Consider the following 25,912-nt stretch of genomic DNA (forward strand, 5'->3'; position numbering starts at 1 on the left):
TTATAAATACTAGGTTTTAATGAAAGCCTAATATTTCCATTATCTAAATAGAAAGGAATAGAATTGATGCAAAAAAAAATGGAGGAAAAAAGAAGAAAAATTAAATTGAAAGTTGCCTCTCTTTCAGAATAATCTAACGAAGGATTGTTAAACATATTTTTCCTCCATTTTTTTTTTACTTCCCTCCATCTTTGATAAAGTAACTGAGATAGTGATGATCCTACTACTTTATGTTTGTGTAGTTTTCTCTCTGGATATTTTTTCACTGTTTGACTGTAAGGATTTCTGGCACACTGTGTTGCTCGTATCGTATGGTTTGCTTTAACTAATAGAGACATTTTGTGTGCCAAAACTCTGCTGCTGCACTGCTGTCTGCTAGTCTAAAGCTCAAAGAAACATACCAAAGGAGGAGAAAACATGTTATAATTGTAAAACTTCCTGGATTTTGCCTTTTTTTATATATACTTTGTTTTCCTGAGGGCTGAGGGAGGAGGGAAAGGGCGCAGAAATAGGAATACTGGCATGGTTCCTGATTTGTTTGTATTCAGGTCAGTAGACAGCGGCAGGACTGCTTCTGAGTGTTTCTCTCCTACTGTTGTACCCTATCCAGCCCCGTGACAGGAACATCAAAAAAATTTGGCTTGTATTTCTGTTTTGTAATATCTGCCAGAGTGGTGCTCTATTTTCATCCTGAAGCATTGAGAAGCTAGTAGAACAACTGGATTATGTAAGAAACCTTTTCCAAAACAAAGATTCTGCAGTATTTGAAGAATAATTGCCAGCAGCCATTTAGTTACCAATATATGCAGAGAAAGGTAATGTTCAAATTCCATTAAATATTGCATATCAGACTATGGTGTATCTGGATATACAGGCATACATAGCACAATCATTTTGTACTACTACTCTCCATGCTTTGTAAGGCCTCGGGCTGACTACAAAATATCTGATCTGAGTTCGACATCAGAAATGCAAAACCAACTCCTCTGCCTTTTTTTTTTTCCCAGAAAAAGGTGGGTTTTTTTTTTTTTTTTTTTTTTTTTTTGTTGTTTTTTTTTTGTTTTGTTTTGTTTTGGTTTTTTTGTGTGTGTGTGTGTGTGTGTGTGTGTGTGTGTGCTTTTCCAGAAGCACACAAATGGGAAAAATTAAGATCTGCTTGTCAGACGGGGAATTTCTAAGTAAAATACTTCGGCACGTACTAAATCTCTCAGAGATACCTGACATGGTCTATGGTCTATATATTTTACTTGCTATTTATTTTTGTTGCTTATTTTTCTTCATTTGAGAGACATTATTGTAAAAGCAGTGTACCAACAGGTTGTCAAGATTAAAAGTCCCAGCCTTGGGAATAGCCCATTTTCATCATATCAGACATATCATCCTGTCTCATATGTTACTCTGTTGAAGGAAAGAGACCAGAAACTAGGAATATCGAAAAGCATAAAGTAGAAATTATCAGTAAACAGATGAAATACATTGCTTTAATGGAATCTACAGAGTTACTCTGACAGCCTTTCCCTAAAATGTTATGAGCCACCTGGAACTTGGGGGAATTCAGAGAAAGGATAATAACAATACTCTGTAGTTTTTAGTGCCTTTCCAATAAGGGTCTTAAAACACTTCACAAACATTAATCAAATGTCATAACAGTGCTGTGAGATAGTAATCTATTATTATTCAAAACCAACAAAATCCTTTAAAAATAAAAGCAAGCTAATGTTTCAGTGTATTTGAGTGCAATCTAATTAAACAGTCTCCCTTGGTGTAGTTTTAGCAGTAACTTTCCCTAATTGTGGTGAATAAGGGATTGGGTCAGCATTGTGCCCAGAACCATTACCAGCCCTTACACATTGTACACTTTCCTGGGATGTAATGTAATATTTTCTTGTGATACTTACAAGGCATCTATGACCCTGGATCCTAGAATTTTATCCTGCTGCCCCCATTTGAAAAACAGAGAGTAGTACCTTTGCATTCAACCAAGTTTTTGAAAATGTTTCTCTCAATTTCCCCAGTTAGGAACTAGATCTACTTGGAGAGACAAGAAACAGGACTAATTATGCCTGTAAACCAGTTTGACCAGGAAAGAAAAAAAGACTGGGACAAGAACATTTAACTTAAAAAGTATCTAAAGATATGTTTAAGCAGCTGCCTAGAGAGGGCTAATGACTATGCAGTGTTTTACTGTATGACTATCCATGTTTTATCCCATAGCTGGTGAATCTAAAACTCTTTATGAGTAAGTATTTCTTAACTGTCCAGTGCTAATAATTACTCGGCTCTGGATGATGTATGCACTAGAGGTCCCGTAGTTAATATATGTTGATTTGATTACATACAAGAGGATGGACTCAAGTGAAAAATTAATTATAACCATCAAGGTTGCAGGAAATGGCTGACTGCTTAATTTGTACCTAATGTGAGGTTTAGGTTGTTTTTATTATTATAACTTGCTTCATCTTATAACTGAGTTACTATGTTAAAACATTCATAAATATGTCTTAGAATGTTAGTTCATTACTAGAAACACTGTCAAGAAAGCTTAGCAGTCATATCATGCAAACATCTATCTTCTAATTAAAACTCAATTAATATATTTGCAACAAATATTTGCTGCTTAGGATGTCTACAAAAATTGCTTAATGGAATCTAAATTTAATCCCTATTAGGAACATTTTAAATTTGATCACAAATCTTTATCTCCACTTCACATTTTAAATATAAAAAGGGGCTCAAGAAGCCACATCATTTTAATCACAAGAGATCTTTATCTTGTCTAGATCAATCTTTAATAAATTATGTTATTCTGCCAGTCTGCACACCAGGGCAAAAAGATTTTTTTGCAGAAAAAATCAACCAAACAAATCCACATACCCAAATAATGTGTAATTGCTGTGTTTTTAAAATGTAGTCTCTTGTTTCCCTCCCTTGTGTTGGGAAGCATCAAATTCACCTAGATAAGCAGATTCCTTAATTCACTGAAAGCCTCAGAAAATCCAGGCAGTAGTGCTGGTGAAACTAGGATTTAGCTGAAAAAAAGCAGCAGGATTGTGTCCAGGACTAATATGTAGTACTGTCAGTCTGAACTGTGTCCCTGGTGGACTTATACATTTAGAAGTTGATGGTGATGGTGACATTACTGAAAGGCAAAAGAAAGTATAAAACATCTGCTGGCAAAGAGAGCAAAACAAAACTGATATGTGCCCCAGAAGGGTTGTAAAGAGAAATGGGGTTAACATTCATAGCAAATGCAAGAGGAAATAATTCTCTCAAAAACTAAACAAGGTGAAAGCCTGATTCCAGCATTCTACATTAACATTAGGGTTCAGAAAACACAGCAGAAAACAGATTTTTTTTGACAGAGAGAGGGGAAAAGGAGAGAAGGAAAAAAAAACACAAACCCTACAAACACCCCTAAATTAAAAGAGGGTAGCAGACTTAAACGTCCAGAGCTACTTTTCAAGAGCTAGATTCCTTACAGGCAGAAGGAGAGCCTGGATTCCATAACATTTCCCCTTGTCCACTCTGACATCATTGGTATGGGGTGCAACCAAGTAATACTAGGCGAGTAGGGCAGTTCACCTAAGTTCATATGTGCATTGAAACAGCAGCTGTATGCCCTATATGTACTGTATGAAGAATCTTGCAGGATCTGTCAGTCAGAACTGTCTAAACCTGTGCAGACAAACTGAGCACATTCAGCATGTTCCTATGTCACACTTTCAGTGAGTAAATTCAAGATTGTAGTAATCATAAACTTTATTAGACTTGCTTCATAGATGCATATTGTGTTAAATAGCACCTGAGAGTAGCCACTCTGCTGACTTTTAGGAAAATGACAGGAAAATCTTCAACATGACAATTGATCTGGTAATCAGGTAAGAACACCTGACCTATAGGCAATGTCTGGATATCACAATTTTGGTTAATGGCCTTGGAGTCCTCTTTCAAATGAAACAGTGTTAAGTGTCATGTCATGGGCCACTAACATGATTGAATGAGCAGATAATGAACAATGCTTCTGGACTGTTGCCTTATTTTCCTGCAGGTTCATTTGTCTGTGTTCATGACTGCCCTCTTTCTGTCTCCAGGCTCCCAAAATTGTGGCAACATAGTTAAAATTGTAAAGATACAAAAACAGTACACCTAAAACCTTTAATTCAAGTACCATCCTTAGTTTAAACCTTATGTTTTCTTAAGTGTCTGACAGGGGCTAGAAGCATCTGGCAAATAGAAAAAAGACAAATGTTGTGGTTTAAGTGCTCCCACGAAAATCATGATGCCACTTGCTTCTTCTCCTTCTCCAACTAAAAGCACAAAAGGTAAAGATCATGGGTTGAGATAAGAACAATTTAATGGAAATAGCAATGAAATAAGAAAATGAACAGTAACAGCAAAAATATTAGAAACAAAAAGTGTCAGATAAAGAAAAGATTTATACAGAAAGTCCACTACAATACCAGCTGTTTCTTCTGCCATGTGTTCTTGCCTCAGAAGGAACTTCTTGAAAACCAAGCCCCTTTCCCCCACCCCTCAATGACATGAGATGGTATTGAATAACATTTGGGTTTTGACCATGCCCACACAGATACAAACCCCACCCGCCTATACCTACTGAAAAAAATTAACCCTGTCCTTGGCTGAAACCAGGATAAAAACATATAGGTCTTTACTTACACTGCGTGGCTTCAGGTACAAAATGGGACTTCTGTCATGCTAAAGTATTTGAAAATTTGTGTCCTGACATGAATTATATATTTTTCAATGTTTAGGTTAGTTAGTTAATGTGGTGCTAGAGTTTATGTACAGAAAATATGTACGAGCTACTCTTCATTCTAACAAACATTCTAACAAAAAAAGCTAAAAGAAGGATTTATCTGTCTTAAAATCAGGTATGCAATCTAAACCAGTTGTGTAACTCTTTTTATATTTGCTGAAGAGAGATAAACACTGACAGAGAGCTATATATCTCACGTGTCATAAACACCTATCTTAGGATACAGGAATTGTTCTTCAGAGGTTGTCTGCATATCTCCTTCTTACAGAGGAAAATTTCAAGGCTTATTTAAGAAAAAAACCCTACCACCTGAATGTCAGAAAGCCAAGGCAAGTCTCTTCCTATGTGTTGGCTTCCCTTAGTAAAGGTCTCTGTTCACCTCAATAAAAGGACCTATCCAGAATCGTCATCCAAGTTATTTTTACTCCTTAACAAAATCAATGAACACGTCCAAAGTGCAGTGTAGGATTTTCCAATCTGTTCAGTGCTCAAGCCTGAAAAAGTAAGTACTAAGACACTGAAACCTTCAAAGCTTCATCCTTCCTCCACACAAGCTGTTCAATTCATCATTTCCTTATTGAAACTTTTTTTTCCCTAGATGTTACTAAACAGATTACAGAGTACCCTATGGAGAATTAAGTTCTCCTAATGGTATCCTCTATTTGGGAATGAATTTCACTCTGCCCTTTTTGATGTACCACATTTATTTGCAGTTTCAGTCTCTTATCTGCTGTTCTTTGTCACTCGCTGTGATACAGATATTTGGGCAGTAGACAATAAGAACAATTTATATGAATATTCCTCCTGGTTATTAGATCTATTAATTGCACAAGTTGCATAAACAGTTGCTAAAGAGCTCTTTGTTCTGCTACTTTTCATATTTATACACTTGTTGCAGTCTTTTGCTTCCCTTACTCTCTTAATGGAGCAGCATAAAGGTGCTGTGGGTACAAAGAGCAGCTGTGAGGAGGAAGAAGAGGAGGCAGTGTCAGCAGCATTAGTTGCTTTAATTTCATGCATATCCTTGCTGCCTGGTCCTGAATGCATCATGTTGATGTGTAATCACAAATGGCTGTGAAAATAGTTGACAGTCGTCATTGAAGAGAGACAGCACAGGAGCTGCAGAGCTGACTAAGTGACTTTGTCTGGACACACTGCGTATGTGTGAAGGGTATGTCCTCCCTCATTTCAGTGGACTTATTAATATCCTCCTTGCTGAGTTGAAAATCAGAGTAATAAGGTGCAGTAGCTGGTTTTGAATACCCACTGTCAGAAGACCTTACATCACAGTTCCTATTGGATTCAAAACTCAGGAAGCTGCAAGATATAACCTTCCATGAATGAAGTCAAAAGTTGTCACAGATGGAGGGCTGAACTTCCCTTTTAAGAGAGAAGGAGTAGTTTATTAATACAGAACTATGATTTGACTAAGTTTGTAAGTAAATGTGATGGTGATTTAATCAGATTCAGCTGTTAGGTTGGTCTTAGTTGCTTGTTGCATAGAGGACAGGGCCAGAAAAAAATATCAGGCAAACATTCCTATTGAGACATGAGGCTCAGAAAGGACAACCTTCTGTTCTAAATTCCTTTCTTAGGGGAGCTTATGTGCAGCTGGATCTGTACATATTTGGACAATGGTTTATACCTAAAAGACTATATATGCACAATCAATCCTTTTTACCACTTAGCTGAGATTTCAAAGCTTTAGTGTGTTTATTCCAATTTACTTACTGAGCCTTAGTTGTAATAAGGACTCTCTCAGCCTTGAGGAGTAACCTTGAGACATGTCCTTACGTGAGGGGAGATCCTGGCGTGCGGCCCACTGCCATGCAGGGTTGCACAATGGGCCCTGTACTGTCCACTATTTATGGAATAAGATGATTGACTTATATTTGCAAATCAGTCATATTTTGGGTTGGCATCTGCTCAACAAGCCCTCAGCTGTTGAAAGAGATTTATTTTATTTTACCTATTGTGTTGTTATGTGTCTCCCCAGAGTATAATTTAAGCCAGATGTAGCCATTAAAACCGCCACTGGTAGCCATTGCTCAAGCAGAAAAGAAAGAAGGGAGAGCACACAACCACAGTTTGGGACTATATAAATAAATGCTAATGTTAAATTATATAGAGATATATATGAACATACAGACATATATTGGTATGCACTCATGAACATTAGCCAGGAAATTTGAACTCCCCTTGGATAATTGAATGGTTTTATTGTCATAATTGTCTTCTTTTATGGTTGATTTTCCTCTGAACACTTCAGCATCTTTCTGACGGCATCAGTTAATTTACATATTTAAAGCACATATTTAGTATGTATCTGCTCGATACCCTTACATATTTTCGGAACAAGATCCCAATGTTTGTAATGAGTATGTCATGGAGACTTATATTTTATATATGTCATATTTTCTTGTTCCACAAGCAGAGAAATTAAAATGTAGTAATAACAGCTATCAATGGTTCAAAACTATTGGATCCTTTTCACTTTGGTAGAAGAAAAGACAGCAGACACCTGAAAATCCAATCACTTTAACACAATCTTCCAGCTGCGTTGTGCGGCCAAGAGGATGTCTCCTTTATTATTGGTTCTGTAATAAAATTATGTGCATGCATAAGATAATAGAAGGATGTTATATCATACTAGCTGCAGGTGTCTTTCTGTTCCCTTCTGTTTCAACCCAAATATGTTTCAACTTGAGTGGGATGAAGTACACACACCCTTCTAAAAACAAGACAAAGCAGTCATTTCAAGAATTAAAAATAGTTTTGAAAAAAATGAGGTTACATGAAAAGCAGAGCTAAGGAACCTTAATTTCCTATGGCTCTGTTTCTCTTTGTGGCACACCATAATGTGCACTCCCATCTCTTTCTTTGCTCGCTTTTTCCTTTTTTCTCTCTTTTTTTTTTTAACCATCAGATTCTGTAACTTGAGATAAATTGCAGTTATGAATAAACAGTGTGTATGAACCTCTGATTTCTGCTTCCTGTAATGCTAACTGAAGAAGCTTCTCCTCATTGTTGGTAGTGCAAACTATTTGTGAATCCTTCTGTAGCCTGTACACTGTATTATACTGAGCTATTATAGAAATTTTATACCCTTCATAGCTCTGCCACTTTGTCAAAACCGATTTTGCACAGAGAGCTTAGAAGGACTAATATACTTCTTTTGGTACTGTTTTGGGTTTTTTTTTTTAATAGTGTAAGATCCAGATATGCACTCCTAATGCCTCCACATCCAGATTTTCAACATTTCTGTGACTAAATTATATGCATTTATTTTATTGGTTTTTACTTCTCAGTCATTCTGGTATTTTGACTTCTGTTAAAGGACTATTTTTTAACATGCGCCTAAACAAAGATTTTTTTCCAGGCCCTTATAAACATGGTTTCTCAGACATGGTTTCTTTTGCTATCAGAATTTCTTGCACATTATAGAGACTTTTCACTATATTTTAGACTGAAAATAGACATTCCCCTTCTAGTTAGCTTACAATACTAGATTTTGCAAAGAAAAGTGTTAAAGGTTCTCTAGCCATGAAATAAGAAGTGGAAAAGTATAAAGAAATGCATCAATGAAACTGTAAGCATTTTTTTTTTAGATTAAACATATTCTTGGCTTGACCTTAAAATTACATAAGTAGTACATGTGAGGACAAAAGAAGATGAAGTTTAATAATGGATAGTGACAATTAATAAGCATTTCTGCAAAAGTTTAAACCTTCTCTGTTATCAAGAATAATGAAGAAGAAAGATGATATGTGGTAATTGGCTGCAAGATTATAATATTTCTCTAGTATAATATCACTATGAAAAAGAAATTAAAATCAGAAGAGGTAGTTTTAGCAAAGAATAAGAAATTTGGGTAGTGATGTTCAGAGCACTGATATAGCCTTATTTGAAATTCTGGACACTGTGCTGTTCATCCATATGCAAGATGACCAACCTAAACAGGTGTGGAAGATAAGCGTTAAACTGATAGAGAAACAGATATTTAATCATAACCAAGAAATGTTGTCGAGAATTTTGAAGACTGATATAATTCCTTACAGAAAATAGAGTAAAGTATCATAAAGCCACAAGAAGAAGATAAATAAAGCACTATTGCAAAAAGAAACAAATGCGCATAAAATGGATCTGAATAAACTTGGTCTGAAATAAAAGGTTCATATAATTGAAAAAGGCAGGGGGAGTGAGAAGGAGTTATCCTAGCAAACATTAATGAGACTATTGATACTAATATTAAGAAGTCACCTGCTAGGCAACTGGAGTGAATGTTCTAACATTCCTCTGCAGTTGTGCTCTCCAGGTGTATTTTGTGAGTATGACATCTCTGTTTGCATTTTTTTCTAAATGTGACTTGTCATAAAGCACCCAGATGCTTGCCATATACTGTTTAAGAAATAGCTGAAAACACGATACAATTTTTTTCATATTTTTTTAATTTTATAAGGCCTGAGCTCCAGAGGTACTAGAATGCTGAATGCAAGAATACATGCCATACATAATTAACACCAGACTTAAGCAAATCTGACAACTGAGTATGCAACTTATACTGAAAACTATATCTAGAAAAGTACTTATGACTTTATTTTCTTAATTTATTTTTTTGCTTACTATATTGTGTTCAAGAAAGAACACCTGCTGTACAGGGGTAATGCTTTCCTATGAATTTAATTAAAATTATTTATGATTTCTTAAGCATGGCAAAAAACACCCAACTAACCAAACAAACAAAAAGTAAAATACCTCTTGTACCCCTCCCAGGCAAAAATTAATGGAAAAATATTTTGCAGCAGCATTATACTGAAAGAACTATTACAGAAAGATAAGTGGGAAAACAGATAAAAGAGAAACATCAAATTCTCTACTGGTGTGCCTGTGCTTGTTTCTTTCTTGGTCAGCAGAAATATGGCCCTGGAACAAGATAAAATTTTTAAGCATCAGCAGCATCTTCATTTCTGCAAAGGCCTTAAAAAAAGGAGAGCATTCATGACAACACTGATAATAAGAACTTTGCTAAAGGGCGGCTTGGGCCCCAGTTCTTCTAAAGGTTCACCTGGGTCTGTCACTTTTGTGTCCTTAGATTCTACTAAAATCAAAGGTGTATCAATCTCATTGCAAAGCACCTGCCTTACTCATTCACTCTGCTGTGTGAGAGTATTGGTCAAGAGCGAGATCAACATTATTCAGTCAGTGGCTGCCTTACACTTCCCAACCCTTTTTAGAAGAAAGAAAAAAATGAATTGTCCTTACCACTAAGCAATGCTCTTTTCAACTGATATTAAAATAAAAATTAATTATTTATGATAAATAATGCATAACTTCTTGCCAGACATTCATCCAGTCCAGTACATATAAAATCTACTGGATGACTCAAATGTTTGGTAGTTAGAGAAGTAAGACTACTGTGGAGGCAATTTAGGGAACTTCTACTTTATCAGTAGTGGAACTATTCCATGATTTCTCAGAATGCAAAGATGTAAGGGTGTAGAAACACTACTTCACAGTTGGAATCTATAGTGGAATTGTAGCAACTACTGTTGATTTTAATATTTCAATAGTCACATATTTGCTTATCAATACCTGTCGTGTGGACAAGTCTTTAAATTAAAATAAAAATAACCACCTTGTAGAGCAGCCATGAAATAGCTGTTTTGTAGCAGCTGTTTCATGCCATTTCTACATTTCTAAAAATTTTACAGGGTATTGGTTAGTGTGAAACAGAACAAGACAGGAAGGTCGTGAAAGAGATTTAAAGCTTGTCTGACAGGTATATACAGGTCTGCTTACACGTTGCCACGTAATTTGCAACTGATGTACTTGGAGACTGATTTTGTTGTCATTATAGTTATTGGTGTTATATCAGGATAACTTAGCAGAACTCATTGGCATTTAATCTCTTATATATAAGAATAAATCCAATTAGAGTCCAGCCCTAAATTTTGAGAATGACAATAACAAATCCAATTAAGTTACACAGGTATATACTTCAGATTTTTTTCTTCCTGCTTGCTAGGGAGTCTATCTGCTGTCTCATTCAATATGGAAGTCAACTGCCAGCTAATTATTTTCCAGCAAATTCATCTAAAAAAGTAAATCCAGAGAACAGGTATTTTTTCATACAAAGGTGAAACAAACAGCTTTTTATCTTTCAAGATTCTGAAGTTAATAAAAATTACAAAGCAAAGAACCTGGCTCAGAGGTTTTCCTAACAAGCCCTAACATGACATTTAGAGAGGTTTCACAGTGTGTGTAAAAGACAGTATACCAAATTTAAACACCCAGGGCATAATATCCAGATGCACAGGTGTGTATCTCTACAGAAAGATGACAAGTAAGATGCTTTTATTTTTCCCCTGTTCTTGAGCAAGCTGAAGGTTGGACTAGTTCCTCAGACCGTCTAGAGCTTGTGTCTCAGACCTGCACTAAGTGGATCCATGGGATGGCATTAATTACGTATAAGCAGTGGATTTAGAGATATCATTCTAGTTATTCATCCCACCCTATTAGGTATATCAAGGTACCTGGGGTGAGTTGCACTCTGTGGGTTGCTTTTCTTAACATGAGATGACTTTAGTCTAGGCCTTATGTTTTGGACATAAAAATTAGGTGAGACAAAACTGGCCTTTAATGGCTGTTTAATGTTCCTAAATGTCAGAATAAGATGTTAATACAGAACTTCCCTCCCTCATCCAAGAAGAGTTCTCCTCACCCTGACCACAGAGAGTACCTTCTACATCTGTAGAAAAAGGAGGATGTGGTATAAATTATATTTAACATTGCTTTAAGGCACTCTACTGAATCCTGAAGACCCACTCTGCCTGTGAGTGATTATCATGGGGTAGTACTGCCTCGTGTGCTAAGAGCAGAAAAGAGTTCATTGTATCAAAATCCCAGGGGACCTCTTGTTGAAATTTCAGTCACTCCTGTGTTGAGTCCAAGATAATATACTCTAATTTAGCACAATGGTATTGAGAGTTGCTTGCCTGGTAGATTTTCAGTCCTGCTCTTTTCTGTGCTCTGGCAAAGCAAATTTAATTTAATGGTAAGACATCTCTGTTCCATATACTATTCATTATTAACTTCTGTTTTGTTTTGTTTTGTTTTGTTTTCCTTTTTAAACAGAAACTTTCTCTTCAAAGAATGGCATTCATCTGTGTGGGGGCACATTTATATCTTGGCTGCATATTTCCTACAAATTACCTGTTTAATTACTGTAAAACAGTGCAGTTTGAACATTTTCTTAGCACCATTTTAATACACATTCCCTGTGAAGGTGATGGTGGGTGAACTGCACAGTTATGCAATAGATCTGTATTTTTTTTTTAAGCTTACTACTTAGTGTAATTGAAGAGGATTCCAATTACTTTCTGGATAGTGCTTACTTTAATTTATGTCTGTGCATTTCATTTTCCTATGCAAATCCAAATTTTTGGCTATGAAATCAAATAACTTATAGCTCTCAGACAGCGATTTTAGACCTTCTCCTTTTAAAAATTAATTAAACTAAAGCATGCAGTTTTACGTGCCAGTATGAGAAGGGAGGTCAGCAACTAACAAAAAGTACCCTACATATTATAGTTCTGATCCTGACTCTCTTAACTATCTTTAGTATCAGATAAAGTTCAATAGCACTCTTCACTGCCCTGGATATTAACATCAGAAACAGTGACATAATCTTGAGGAAAAGCCTTGGAGAAACACCCTGCAGCAGCAACAATCACTTCTAAATATACTAGAAAAACAAGTTTTTAAAGGGAAAAAATGGTATCTGCTGAAGTCAGAGAATGTTACTTCACCAAGTATACAAATGCCAAATATACTTTACCAAGTATTTCAACCTGCATATGCTTGGCCAGGACTTTATCAACTATCATTAAGGATAATGAAGCATGAGAGGTAGGAAATATTTTATTATTTATTCATTATATTTATTATTTCAAACCACAATGCTTCATAAATACTGTTGTGTGCTGAAAAATAAGCACCATCAGTAATGGATACATGGTTTTCAAAGTCAATTTTACAATTTTCCATATTTTCCTACTCTTATAAGGCTTTTCTTAAGTAGCTGCATGGGTGAGGTGTGAAATATAGTTTTGAAAGCTTATTTTATTACTCTATGTCTACAAACATGCATTACAAAAGACAAAAAAGACATTCTGCTGAAGCATATGGTTATTGTTTAACACAATCCACAAGTCATTAAGTACAGTAAATAATTTACACATCAGAAAATTGATTGCTACTCATAAATGATTTCAACTCCACTTTATTAGATTTTCAAACATTTTCCACTTTCAATAGTCAAATATGCTCAGTTTGAAAAGCCTTGAAGGCATCTAGAAAGGAAGCTTGGTATACATAAAAGTGTAAGTACCCTCCTTTGTGCACTGAATTTACCCAATACAGTACCGTGGGTGATGGCAGAGACACGGGCTCTTCAGATAACTGCCTTCAGTTTAATCTCAATAGGAATTTTGTTAGTAAGAAATGTGAGTTAAAATGAGCACAAATCTCTCCCCCCACCTCCTGCTTCCTTTTCTTCCTTAAAGCCATAGTGGTCTAGATCAGTCAATTTATGTGAAACCAGACTTCAGTCTGAGAATAGCAAACAGGTTGAAATAAAAGCTGTTACACCCCATCATGAGTTGGATTAAATTAGTAGTCTTTCAGGTGGCATAGTAAATAGATTGGGAATAGAAAGATGGATGAATAACATTGATGTCTTCACTCCTTTTTCTCAATTTACTGCCTTTCAAACCTACTTAAGTTTTGTATGTTATTGGCTCTTTTGATCTAAATGCTTCATTAAATTCAGGATGTTGAGGTTGTTTCTGTTAGGAAAATAAATAAATAATGAAGTCAAGTGGGGTTTTTTTTTGGCCATAGTTAAAAATATTAATTAAAAATATTTTTATCAAATATCTTTTCACATTGGGGTTGCCATGGATTGTGTGGATTTCTGATCCTTCCTGGCCAGTTTTTTTCAGATTGTCCCACTCTCCTTGCTGAATTGACCACCAAAAAAAAAAAATTCCCTTAATTAAATTTTGCTGCCTACTTTTTGAACACGTATCCATACTTTGCAAGTTTCTAAGTAGAACTTTTCTGTGGTGTCAGTATCTAGTTTACTTAAGGAGTTTAAATTGTTCGGTTGAATTATACTAAAAGTAAGACATGAGTTGTTATGTATTTCAAATATTTTGAAGATTCTGACAGGCTCAAAAAAGTATCAAAATTGTATCTTATTTCCTATTTATTTGAATTAAAGTAATAATAAATATTAATTATCTATTGAAAAGTATTCTAAAGGTTTTATATTTCCAAATAAGTATGACAGTGGTCTCATTTGGGAAGTCGCACCTTCAGGAATGAAGCCAGATATTGATTGTTCCAACTAATTATGTCACCATCTGAAAATGTAATTAAAAAGAGCTTTTGCATGACTTACTGTGTGACTAGCCATGAACAAAGAAGTGCACACAGGGGGACATATTTTGCAGTCCTTAATGAAATGAAATCCTGTTGTTTTCAGTGGTAGTTCCACTCAATTAAGAACCACAGATTTCAGCCCATGCATTATAATGCACAAGGACATTGTGCATAGTGGCATCAGAGATAATTTTAGGATGAATATATGTATGAAGGAAATACAAGAAAAAAGGAGTTCTTCATTCTACATGGAGTGTTATATATTTGTCATCAGGTTTATATATTCTTCATCACTTTCCCTTGCTGTGAGGATTTATATCACACTGAAAAATAAGAGAATAAAAGTTTCCTGCCTTCTTGCCTTTTAGCTTACTTCAACAATTTGTAAACTTTCCTTCAGTTATTGCTCTGAACTGAGTTTTTAATGTTGCATAACATGAAACATCTCCCCAAACCAATAAACTGAATGCCTGTATTTAGCTTTCTAAACTCCATTCATTACTTTTACTAAAGGATGAACTGAATTTCTTGACTAGACAACTACTACCTACCTTGTAAAATTAAAATAATGTGAATGGGCTGGTAGATATGACAGCAGGATTTATGGAAGCCTATTCTGGAGCAGCAGATTGGGAAGTTTTCCTAGAATATAGATCCTCCTTTTCCTGTATGCAACAGAACTGCGTTCTAGGTATTCCACTCGTTATCACATTCCAGGAATCGATCTTTCTGCAGGTTTGATATATTTGACAATATAAGAGTACACCCAATTGGTTGTTTTATTTAGTGGAAATACTTGAGTACATTTTAAAGGATCTCCTTTCAAGCGCTTCTATTAGCAGGAGCTGCATGTTTCAAGAAGCTGAAGCAGGGACCAGGGAATTCATCACACATATCTCTACCAGCCAGCAGCATGTTTTGACTCTTCTCTGAATGAAGCAAACAACAGAGTTTGAAAGTCCTATCCTTCAAAAGTGTTTGTGACTTTTCCCATTGCCTTGCACAGTTTGAATGTTTGTTATGTCATGGCAACAGTATTGCTTTGATACAATGCTTAAGGCAGCTACTGAGTGATAATATCATACAATTTTACTGGGACACAGAGGTAAACCAAAACACTGTATTAATGAATAAATAAAAACAATTGCTAAGAACTAGTAACTTATTATATGTAGACTATGTTTTATTCTTGGCACCCAAGCCTATACTACTTGTGAGTAATATCAGAAGTTGAGTTGTATAAGATGCAGTGAGTCCAAAAGGACTAAGGAAGAGATTTTCCCTCTGCCCTCGGTACTGGTGAGGCCACAGTTCAAATCCTGAACCAAATTCTGGGGCCCCTCATAACAGTAAAGGTACTGAGGGGCTGGAGTACACCCAGAGAAGGGCAATGGAACTGGTGAGAGGTCTGATGTACAAATCTCATGAGAAGCTACTGAGCGAGCTGGGATTGCTTAGCCTGGAGAAAAGGAGGCTTAGGGGAGACTTTGAGGCTCTCTATACCTACCTGAAAGGAGTCTGTGGTGAGGTTAGGATCAATCTCTTCTCCCACAGAATAGTACAAGAGGAAATGGCCTCGAGATGTGCCAGGGAAGACTGGATATTAGGAAACATTCCATAATAGATTGGATATTAGGAAACATTCCACGATAGACTGCATATTAGGAAACAATCTGTAACAGACTGGACATTAGGAAACATTTCTTACATGTAAGGGTTATGAAGTACTGGAACAGGAAGTGCTTGAGTCACTATCCCCTGAGATACTTAAAATATGTGAGGATATGGTGCTTAGAGACATGGTTTAGTGGTGGATTTGTCAGTGATAGTTTAATAGCTGGACTCAATTATCTTAATGGTCTTTTCCTACCTAAATGAATCTATGATTCTACAAAAAAAGGGAGAATACTTAATTGATGTTTGAAAAGGGCATTCATTCAGATTCACCTGCACATTACCAGAGTACAGAATCCTTTGAGTTGACAGAGAAATGCTTTGAAGGAAGCAGCTATGAAGAGAAATTTCAATTCATGGTCCTGAACAAAGTAAAAAAATGAATCAAGCAAAACTTTCCCTAAATCTAAATCATAATGTAAGTATTATTTGTGCCAGTAAATTAAAACAAAACAAAACAAAACAAAACCAAAAAAAAAACCCCAACCAACCAGAAAACCTCTTCAGAATAGATCATTTCAGAGTATAAGCAAATGAGTCTGCAGGGTAATCATCTGAAAGTAATCTCTTGTGTCTGGGATGATTTTATCACTCCCTGAGCTACTTGTTCCCTGCATTTCACTTGGGAAACACAGTAGCATTACAGACAGCTGCCACAGTAGAATAAGCCCATAGCATCAAATTTCTTATTAAAAAATCACAAAAATCTTGAAAGGTGTATCTTAATTAGTTTTGATATGTAATTAAGTTGTTTTCTTGTCAAGTGTCATCCCCATTCAGGTTTACCGACTCCTGTGTATTTTTCAGATGTATTAATTGTATTTCAGAAGAAAAAAAAAAAAAATTCGGAATTATATACTGGCTGGTATGAACTTGTCTATAATCATGTAAATACCATTAAAAAAGTATATGTTCCAGAAGGCCTGGAAGAATGAGATTTTTTTCATTCCAGAAGTACATTTAATTTTCTATTCAAACCTATATTTGATTGACAAATTTTGATAAGAGATTGGCCTTACACTTTTGAAATTAACCAAATACGTAAATCAATTTGATCTCAGGACTCTCAAGACCAGTAGAACATGGGGATTGCACACAGTAAATTATAGAATAGCACTACATAGTGGAAGAATTATTTTTAAGATAATATTTGTGGGGAGAAGATTGCATTGATAGAATCTGATTACTTAGCAAGAGAAGATGAGTTTTTATCTCTTGGGCTTCACAGAGAGATTGCACTGAAGGAAAATGTATTGTAAGGAACAAAATCATTCTGGCCCGATTCAAAAGTATTAAGTCCAGTGACAATCTGTGAAGCTACCCGATTCCATCTTCCTCCTAGGCATACCTATGTGGCATCAATCTGGCTATTTAGATCATTACTAACTTGATCAGTTGTTGTGAGAGACTGAAATGTTAATGACTAATGACTCAAAAAATCGGCCATTTGCTGACAATGTGTCAGCCCAGGTGCAGAGGTTGTGAGCACCAGAGGATGGTCATGACAAACCAAACTTTGTTAGCAACAAGCTGAGGTTTGAACCAGATGAGGGAAGACACTGATAAGAAGCAGGTCTTGTGAGGGGGGATAATGTTTTTTATCACAACTGGCTCAGGTGTGAAAATTCCCCTCTTGGGAAGTACTGGGACATTTACACATAGGCCAGAGGGTTTTCATCCCTGCTGATGCTCAAATAATTTCTAAAATTTAAGGCAAGTCTCTTACCACAACTTATTAATTAAATATAGGTTTGAATAGAAAATTAAAACTACTTTTGGGATAAAAAAATCTCTTTCTTCTGGAGATTTTGGAACATATACTTTTTAATGGTATTTTACATGAGTATAGACAAGTTCATATCAGTAAATATAAAAAATATGTGGATTAAATGCAAGATGGCAGTCAAGTAGACAGATGTGAGAAACTGAAAAAGAATTAAAACTAAAGCAAAGGAAATGAGGGAGTGATCAGAGTTAAGGCAACAAGAAGTTTGGGCAGAACTTCAGTTAAGTGGCATATTGAACATCAACATCAGCTGAAGGGGATGGTGTATATAAAAATACAGTGATTAATCCCTGGTTAAAGGTAAAAAAATGAGGTGGCCATGTCACAGAAGGTGTTATAAACCATCAATGATCCCTGAAATGCTCCCAGACTCATTTGTGAGGCCTTCCACCAGAGGAATGCACATACTCCTGTGTTGCAACAGATACATGGTTTTACTTTGGATAGTGTAAAACTCTGCTCCCAGGGGAGTTACCCTGGGCATTTCCACGTAAACATAAGAGTACATTAGCCCACTGAACTTTTTGTTTCACAGGCTTCCCCCATCCACAATGGACTGAGACTGTGACCATCATTTCGACCAATGGACACCAAAACTTAAACAATCAAATCTTGTCGCTGCATCCACAGGTGGATCTTTCTATTCTTGTAATTTCTCTTTCTTCCTTTCTTTTCCTTATATATTTACTTTTGTTATATTTCTATGGTTTTATGTTTTTCTATTTGTATAGATAATTATAACCAAAGTGGCTACATACCTCCTTTCCATTGCAACGAAATCACTCTAAAATAAATCCTACACTTTTATATATCTATATACACCTATTATCCAATGTCATTTCACTATAATCCACTCTAAGGAATCTATTAACAAGAATCTGACCTTCCCTTGCCTTCAGGGGCAGATTGTAACTATTGTGTAGCTATTTGCACTGTTATAGATCCTGTAAGGCTTCTTCATATCATATTTAAAGGTCTAGAAAAGCACTAGTACAGCTTGAATGAAACAAATTTTCTATTTTATGCTATTTCATCTTCTTTAAGATTCATTAATGAATTACTAAGTAGCTAATAACCATATCAATAATAAAATGAATGTGCAACAGTGACAAAGTTATCTTTTCATATTACTTATGTTTATTATAATTACAAAAGGAAATGATCAGCATACATTTTACTAACGACAGGGAAGAACAATTGGTAGATGTTTTTTGTGACAATAAATCTGATCTGAGTTCAATATCCATTTATTTTTCTAAATAAAAGCATATAAGAAAAAAATGTTATAGTGTAATAGTTATTTACAATAGCTTTACAATAGCTCTGGTCACTAGATTATCAGCTGCCACTGTCAAAATAATTATGAAACCATAATACATATTCTACAGAGTTCTAGATAGATGATAAGCTATTGTTTTTTCAAGAAAATGTGAACCGTGTAATGATCTTACTTTTGAAATTAAAAACTTATTATTAAATTGAAAAACAGTAGTTTTTAAAGTATTTTTGAGTTTTAATATGAAGTTAACCACAAAACTGAGATTTCAAAGGTACACCTTTGCGTATTTGAACACTTTTCTGGGAATACGTGGTTATTTTGCTTCTTGCAATTGGAAAATATTATTTTTTAAATTGAATAATATTTATTAGCTGTCAGAGCTAGGTACCTGAAGGTCTAGGTATTTAAGTACCAAGAGGAAGCCTGACTACAATGATCACCAAAACTGTACAAGTATTTTATAAATATCTTCTTTCCTATTGTTTCTCTTCTGGTTGTTTCAAACTCTTGCATGTTTCCTCTTTTTTTCACGAGGTCAAATTTACAAAGAAGCCCTCATTTCTTCATCTCTAAACCAGTGATTAATCACAGTATTTTCATATGCACCATCCCCTTCAGCTGATGTTGCTGTTCAAAAAATGCCACTTAACTGAAGTTCTGCCCAAACTTCTTGTTGCCTTAACTCTGATCACTCTCTCATTTCCTTTGCTTTAGTTTTCTTCTTTTTCAGTTTCTCACATCTGTCTACTTGACTGCCATCCTGCATTTAACCCATGTATTTTTTATTCCAATGTAGTTTCTGATTTCCTGACCTTTAACCTATGTTCTGAGCATAGCTAGTGCCTAGACTTATATTTTTTTTTACTATACTTGGTTTCTCCTGAGTTTTGGTTCTTTCTTTCAAAGTGTATTGGCCCTTCAACAGAAAGATAGAAAGAAATAAGAAAACCATTAGGAGAAAATTATAATGTCACAAAGGAATGAGGAACTCAAACCCATACATTTAGAAAATTCTCTAATTTAACAATATCTTAAGGAAAAAATAAAATCTAACAGTAATTTTTTTTTTCAGTTACAGCAAAAAATAAGGGGACACCAGTTCACCAGAGCACACACTTATGAAATAATTATTAGAAACAACTAGCTGTGTTTTAGGAAAAAGAAGATTTTTCACCCAGTACCACAGCAACAGAGATATATCATACAGGAAGCCCTTTGCAGATTTAAATGTGAAATATAGAGATTCCAGCTGAGTTGGTTATTAAAACTGAATTTGAATTAAAAATGTCTTTCAAAGGTTACGTTACGTAGGGGCTGGCACGCATTTTACCTCACCTAATTTCAGCATAAATTTGTCTTGCCTTCTCTATATGTCAGTCATACTGGTTTACATCTAAGCTTCGTGTTTAGGTTCCTGTTCAAATGAACAGATTTCTATTACTTGAGTTGTTGATTCAGACATATAAGATTTGTTTCGGAAACATGAACATCTAAAACAAAAAACCTAGATATGTGTAGGTACAAGATAGGCTGCATAAATGACCTTCTGAAATGAAAGCCAGAGTTGATCCAGAATCCCCTAGTGAAGCACAAACCAACCTCCTGCACTGTGGTTAGGGCAGATCAAAACACACTTCATCTCTCTAAAAGTGCATGTTTGCTATACCATAAAGTGAATTGATCCTTTCACTGTATTGACTGAAGTCTTGATTAACTTATTCACATATAAATATCTAATGCTCTTTTCCATGACTTAGCATAATCTGCTACCCTAAAAAGGAGGTGATGAGTCCCTTTTAATCCCTATGCCATAAAACACCTTAGATGCTCTAGAGGATTTCAAAAGCAGCCACTGAAGTCCAAATTGCTACTGACTATAACATGCAATGAAGAGAAGATGTGTAATGAAGCACTGCAGAGCATTCCTATGGAACAAAGTGATTATATATACTGATAATGCAAGAAGCCAAAGTTGCACTGAAAGTAAAATTGGAGGAAAGAAGTAGCCCTTCAGAGACAAACTAGGCTAGATTTAGTTTCCCTTCCCTTCCCTTCCCTTCCCTTCCCTTCCCTTCCCTTCCCTTCCCTTCCCTTCCCTTCCCTTCCCTTCCCTTCCCTTCCCTTCCCTTCCCTTCCCTTCCCTTCCCTTCCCTTCCCTTCCCTTCCCTTCCCTTCCCTTCCCTTCCCTTCCCTTCCCTTCCCTTCCCTTCCCTTCCCTTCCCTTCCCTTCCCTTCCCTTCCCTTCCCTTCCCTTCCCTTCCCTTCCCTTCCCTTCCCTTCCCTTCCCTTCCCTTCCCTTCCCTTCCCTTCCCTTCCCTTCCCTTCCCTTCCCTTCCCTTCCCTTCCCTTCCCTTCCCTTCCCTTCCCTTCCCTTCCCTTCCCTTCCCTTCCCTTCCCTTCCCTTCCCTTCCCTTCCCTTCCCTTCCCTTCCCTTCCCTTCCCTTCCCTTCCCTTCCCTCCCCAAAACAGCAAGTAGCAAGGTTGGTTCAGGTTCAATTTGCAGCTGAGGAGAGCTGATTTATCAGAGCTATGCCTCCCTGTTGACTAGGACAGATATTGTTCTGTGGGTGAAGCAGTCTTTGTCAGATTGGTAGAGGAATCCATCCCAAATTACTTTCTCTCCAGGGTGTACTGCCCTGCCTATTGCAGTTGTCCTTTAGAGAAAGAGTTAGATGTCACCACTATAAATCAATATCAGCTAATTTTAAACCTAAATAAAGCATGTAGGGAAGATTTCATTGAGAATTAGTGTTCTAAATGCATGTCTCAGTCAAGGCCTAACTTACTAATCACAAAGTTGTCATTAAAAATTAAATTCTGCCCCAAATGTCACCAACCTTGGAGGTATCCAAAATTCATAAAGAAAATAGTCTTCTTAGAGACCTCCATATGACCAGAAAGCAAGAGAACATACCTACACAGCTTTCTAAAATACAGAAATTAATGATACTTAAGTGTTCATTCTTACTGGGACTGGTCCAAAAAGCATCTTACAGACATTCTAGTTCCCATGGACTGAGTTTTCTGCAAAATATATTCAGCTTCAAATATACAGCAGATGCTGGCTTTCTTTTAAAAACCACTGCTGCAATGATTAGTGCATGAAATAAGTGTGGGGCTGCGCATATACTCTTGGCCAATAGCCTGGATAACACCACCTGTTAAGATAAGAATATTGTGCACACAAGTGTTTGTGTGTATTGAATAGGCAAAACTGAATTAACTGAATTGTCAAAAAAACCCAAAAAGTGTGTTAAAGAGGAAGAAGACTCCTCACTTCCAACTGTCTTACCTACCCTTGTTAGGTCCAGTCTGTGACTGCCTTTTTAACTTGGGGATTGGGATACACATTTGGAATTTACTGAAATATTTTCATTTTGATTTTCTGGCTAATCAAACAAGATGATTTATTATAGGCCTTCTGCTTCATATTTTAAAAACTTTTGAATACTTAGTTATCAGGCTTAAAAGAGTCCTTAAAAAAATTTAAAAAGGGATAATGCAGTAGGATGTTTACACTGAGATGTGGAATCAGCTTGTGATTTAAGCTGCTGCCCTGAATAATGCACAGAGCAACCTAAAAAAGCCTCCAGGTATTATAGGCCATGTTAGCTCATCTGCTTAGCAGCAGAGGTCATGATGAGCACATCACCCCCGTGGTCCATTATCTCCTCATGAAATTCAGAGGCCAAATCAAGGATTCTCCTCTAGTATTAAGACTCTCTACAGGATTGGCACTAACTGGCAGAAAAATTGTCTTTCCCCGCATGATCCTGACCTTCCAAGGCATAACATTCAAGTGAGGCTCCTAAACTCTTGACCAATGGAATAAAGATCATGTGAAATATCTGACAGCATCTGGACATCTAACTGTGAAGAAGAGTTACTGTCATGCATGCAAGTATTTGTATAAGTAATGTAGTAGTAATTGCTTCCCTGTAGGTTTCTTTTAAGCTTCGTATATATGCATTTAACTTTCATATCGACACAAAAAGGCAAGTAGCCTCCAGCCTCCATCCCCAACCCAAGAAAAGAAAATAAAACAAAAAAAATGAAGTGAACAACTAAATCCAGTACATCAATACAAGCAACATATAGGCTGGATAAAGAAGTAGAGGAAAGAGAGAGATAATTCTTCACATTTTTCTCTTTATACACATGGGATGCAGATCAGGAAAGAATTTGAGATAAAAAGACTAAAATTCTGGATTTTGAAATAACTATTTATAAATTTAAACTTTCCATTTTTATTTTGAAAAATAAGTAAAAATTGTGAAGTATGGGGATTTTGGGCGCTGAACAATTCTATTGATTGAGTCATGTTGATTCAGACTTGGTGAAGGAGGGGAAAGAAGTGGATATTGCCTACCTTGATATCAGGAAAACTTTGGACACTGTGTCACCTAAGTTCTTAATAGAGACTATTGATGTACAGGCTGGAGGAGAAGACAGCAGAGTAGGTTGAAAGCAGTCAGAATGACCCAGTCTAGTGGACAATGGGCAGTGGCACAAAGAGACCAGTCACTAATGGTGTAACCCAGTATCAGTAGTGGGTTTGAAGCTGCTTAACATCTTCAAAAGTCATCTGAATGATGGGGCAGAACACATCTTAACAAGTTTCCTGTGCAAACAATGCCCAGAGGAGTAGTTGATATGCTAGAAGACTGTGCTGCCATCCAGAGGAACCTCAAAGGCTGGATAAATGAGCTGAAAGAGACCTCAAAGAGCACAAGAACAGAAACAGTAAGTCCTGTCTTAGGTGACAGAAAATTTCTTTAGCTGAAATGCAGATTTTTTTAAGGCGACTTTGTAGGCTTTCTAATTTTGAATGTAGATTTCAAGAAATTAGATGCGTGGAAAATCAATGTCTTTAACATTCCTTTACCAAAGACATATTACCAGCTTTCAACAAGCTGTAAAAAGATTTGTATGCATATTGGTGTATAAACACAGAAACACAAATGAATTTACCAATATGTATAACCATATACAGGTACACACAGACCTCAGTACGTACATACATACATTCAGAGACAGATTTTTTTTAGGAAGATGTTTATATGTACATTTGCATATACAGAAGTTTACTGAAAGTTAAAAGATCAGGCACTACAATGACTTAATTTAAACAAATACGATTTAAATACAAATGAAAAAATAAAACTGTTTTTATTTCTATCTTACCTTTGTGGGGTTTATGGATAAAACATATTTTCTACAGCTGGGAATTGAATTTTTGCTGAAGTAGGCTAGTTTAAGCTCCTTGTGTTTCTTGTGAATACTCATTAAAAGAAAGTAAAATCAATAGAGATATTTCTTCTAGATCTTGAGAAATATTTGCAAAAGCTGATAAATATATCTTAGAAATAATGGAATTCATTGTAGAGTTTTGGGATCAGAGCTTAGGACTGTATAGTAAGCAGCTCCAAAAATATTACCATAAGTCAGAGAATCTAAAGATTTCACAGCTTAATATTCACGTGGGAGAGTTTTTTAGGTAGGGTGATGGGAAGGAACAGTAGATATGAAACACTAACAGAGCAGTGGGAAGTATTTCACTGTTGTTCTAGACAGCTGAGCAAACATCTTTTTCCTGAATGCCATACTCAAACTGTAATTTCTAAAATATACTTGATACCTTGTTTTGATGATGCTACCATAAGCTACAAGTATTAAATCTTAATGTAAAATTCCAAATAATACAGGCATCAGAACAGACCTTTAGTAGTTCTGAAGAACACTTCACTCAGAATGCCAAAAAATGCTCAAACCCACTTTGCTGGACTACAGAACCCCTGATGTCAGATTGTCTTCTGTCTCCTCTACAGCGAACAGCTGCCTTTAAGAAGTGATTTATTTCAAGAAACTGACAACCTCATATTCAGTTCCACTATGAAATTCATGTGAAAAGGTTTTTGTCAATGTTTTAGTATCAGCATCCTGTGTGTTGAACAACCAAGGATGTCAGCCGGAAGAAGCAACCAATTAAAGGGGCTCTAGAGATTCAAATAACTTGTGTTATCCTTTCACTGCTCATTGACTTTTAGAATACATTTGAAATCACAGACAAAATCAATGTAGGTTTTCCACAGAGAGTGTCAAAATACCTTACTAATGTTGAAGTAATGTAATTTAATATGTGTGTGTAATGCATATGTTTTCATTTGCAACAAAGGCAGCATAAAATGTATCAAATTCAAATTATACTAAGTTAGCATATTACAATGATGGAATGGGCAAAAACAAGCACAATTTTTTCATTTGTTAATACAAGTAAAAATTAGTTCAATATAATATAATTGTAATACTATTGATAATATATAATAATCTGGCATTTGGCCAGAGTGCTGAGATATTCAGACATATGTTATCATAGATATCCTTAGTATTCCACTTGGAGTAACTATAGCTTTTAGTGTTTGGATTTTTTTTTTCCTCCTGCATATTACACGGATAAAAAACTTGCTGTTTCAGAACCAAAATCAAATTTTTATTTTGAGCTAGTCTAAGAAGAAACATCTTTTGAAAAATCAGAATAGTTTCTAATACACTTCGTTTTCTCTTTGAATTTACTTTGCAAGATCTGATCTGGTCCAGTGAGTGATAGGAGTGACCAGTGAGTTGTAGGAGTGACCAGAACACAGCTTAGAAAGCTACAGGTTTTCTGTCTGTAAAGGCTGGGTTGCAATAACAGCATTGCCTTTTTTATTATGGTATGCACAGCACTGGTAGGTATCTAACTGCTTTCTTACAACTTTCCACTCATTTTTGAGGGGAAGTGGCTCATTTCACAGCAGCTACACAGCACTGGGAAATGAGGTTTTGTGGAGAAGTATCCTGCATGAGAGTATTTGAAGTGACTAGGAAATGAGGCACAGGGAGACTGCTGTGCAATAGGGTAGTTACTGTGAGTACTTCAAACGTTTATCATTATACACTACACTGACACGCT

General features: G+C 35.9%; 1 long non-coding RNA gene across 2 annotated transcripts in view; it reads left to right on the forward strand.

Annotated features, from left to right (window-relative positions):
- Positions 1 to 608: 608 nt before the first annotated feature.
- LOC140683980 (uncharacterized) overlaps positions 609 to 25,912 on the forward strand; it is a 32,642-nt gene continuing 7,338 nt past the window's right edge. Inside the window, exons 1-2 of one of the 2 annotated variants that reach the window (XR_012055709.1) lie at positions 609 to 1,013; positions 18,217 to 18,311. This is a non-coding gene — a long non-coding RNA (uncharacterized lncRNA). The remainder of the gene's footprint in view (positions 1,014 to 18,216; positions 18,312 to 25,912) is intronic. The other variant, XR_012055706.1, reaches the window with a different exon arrangement.

Source organism: Taeniopygia guttata, chromosome 1, assembly GCF_048771995.1.
Source record: "Taeniopygia guttata chromosome 1, bTaeGut7.mat, whole genome shotgun sequence".
NCBI lineage: Eukaryota > Metazoa > Chordata > Aves > Passeriformes > Estrildidae > Taeniopygia > Taeniopygia guttata.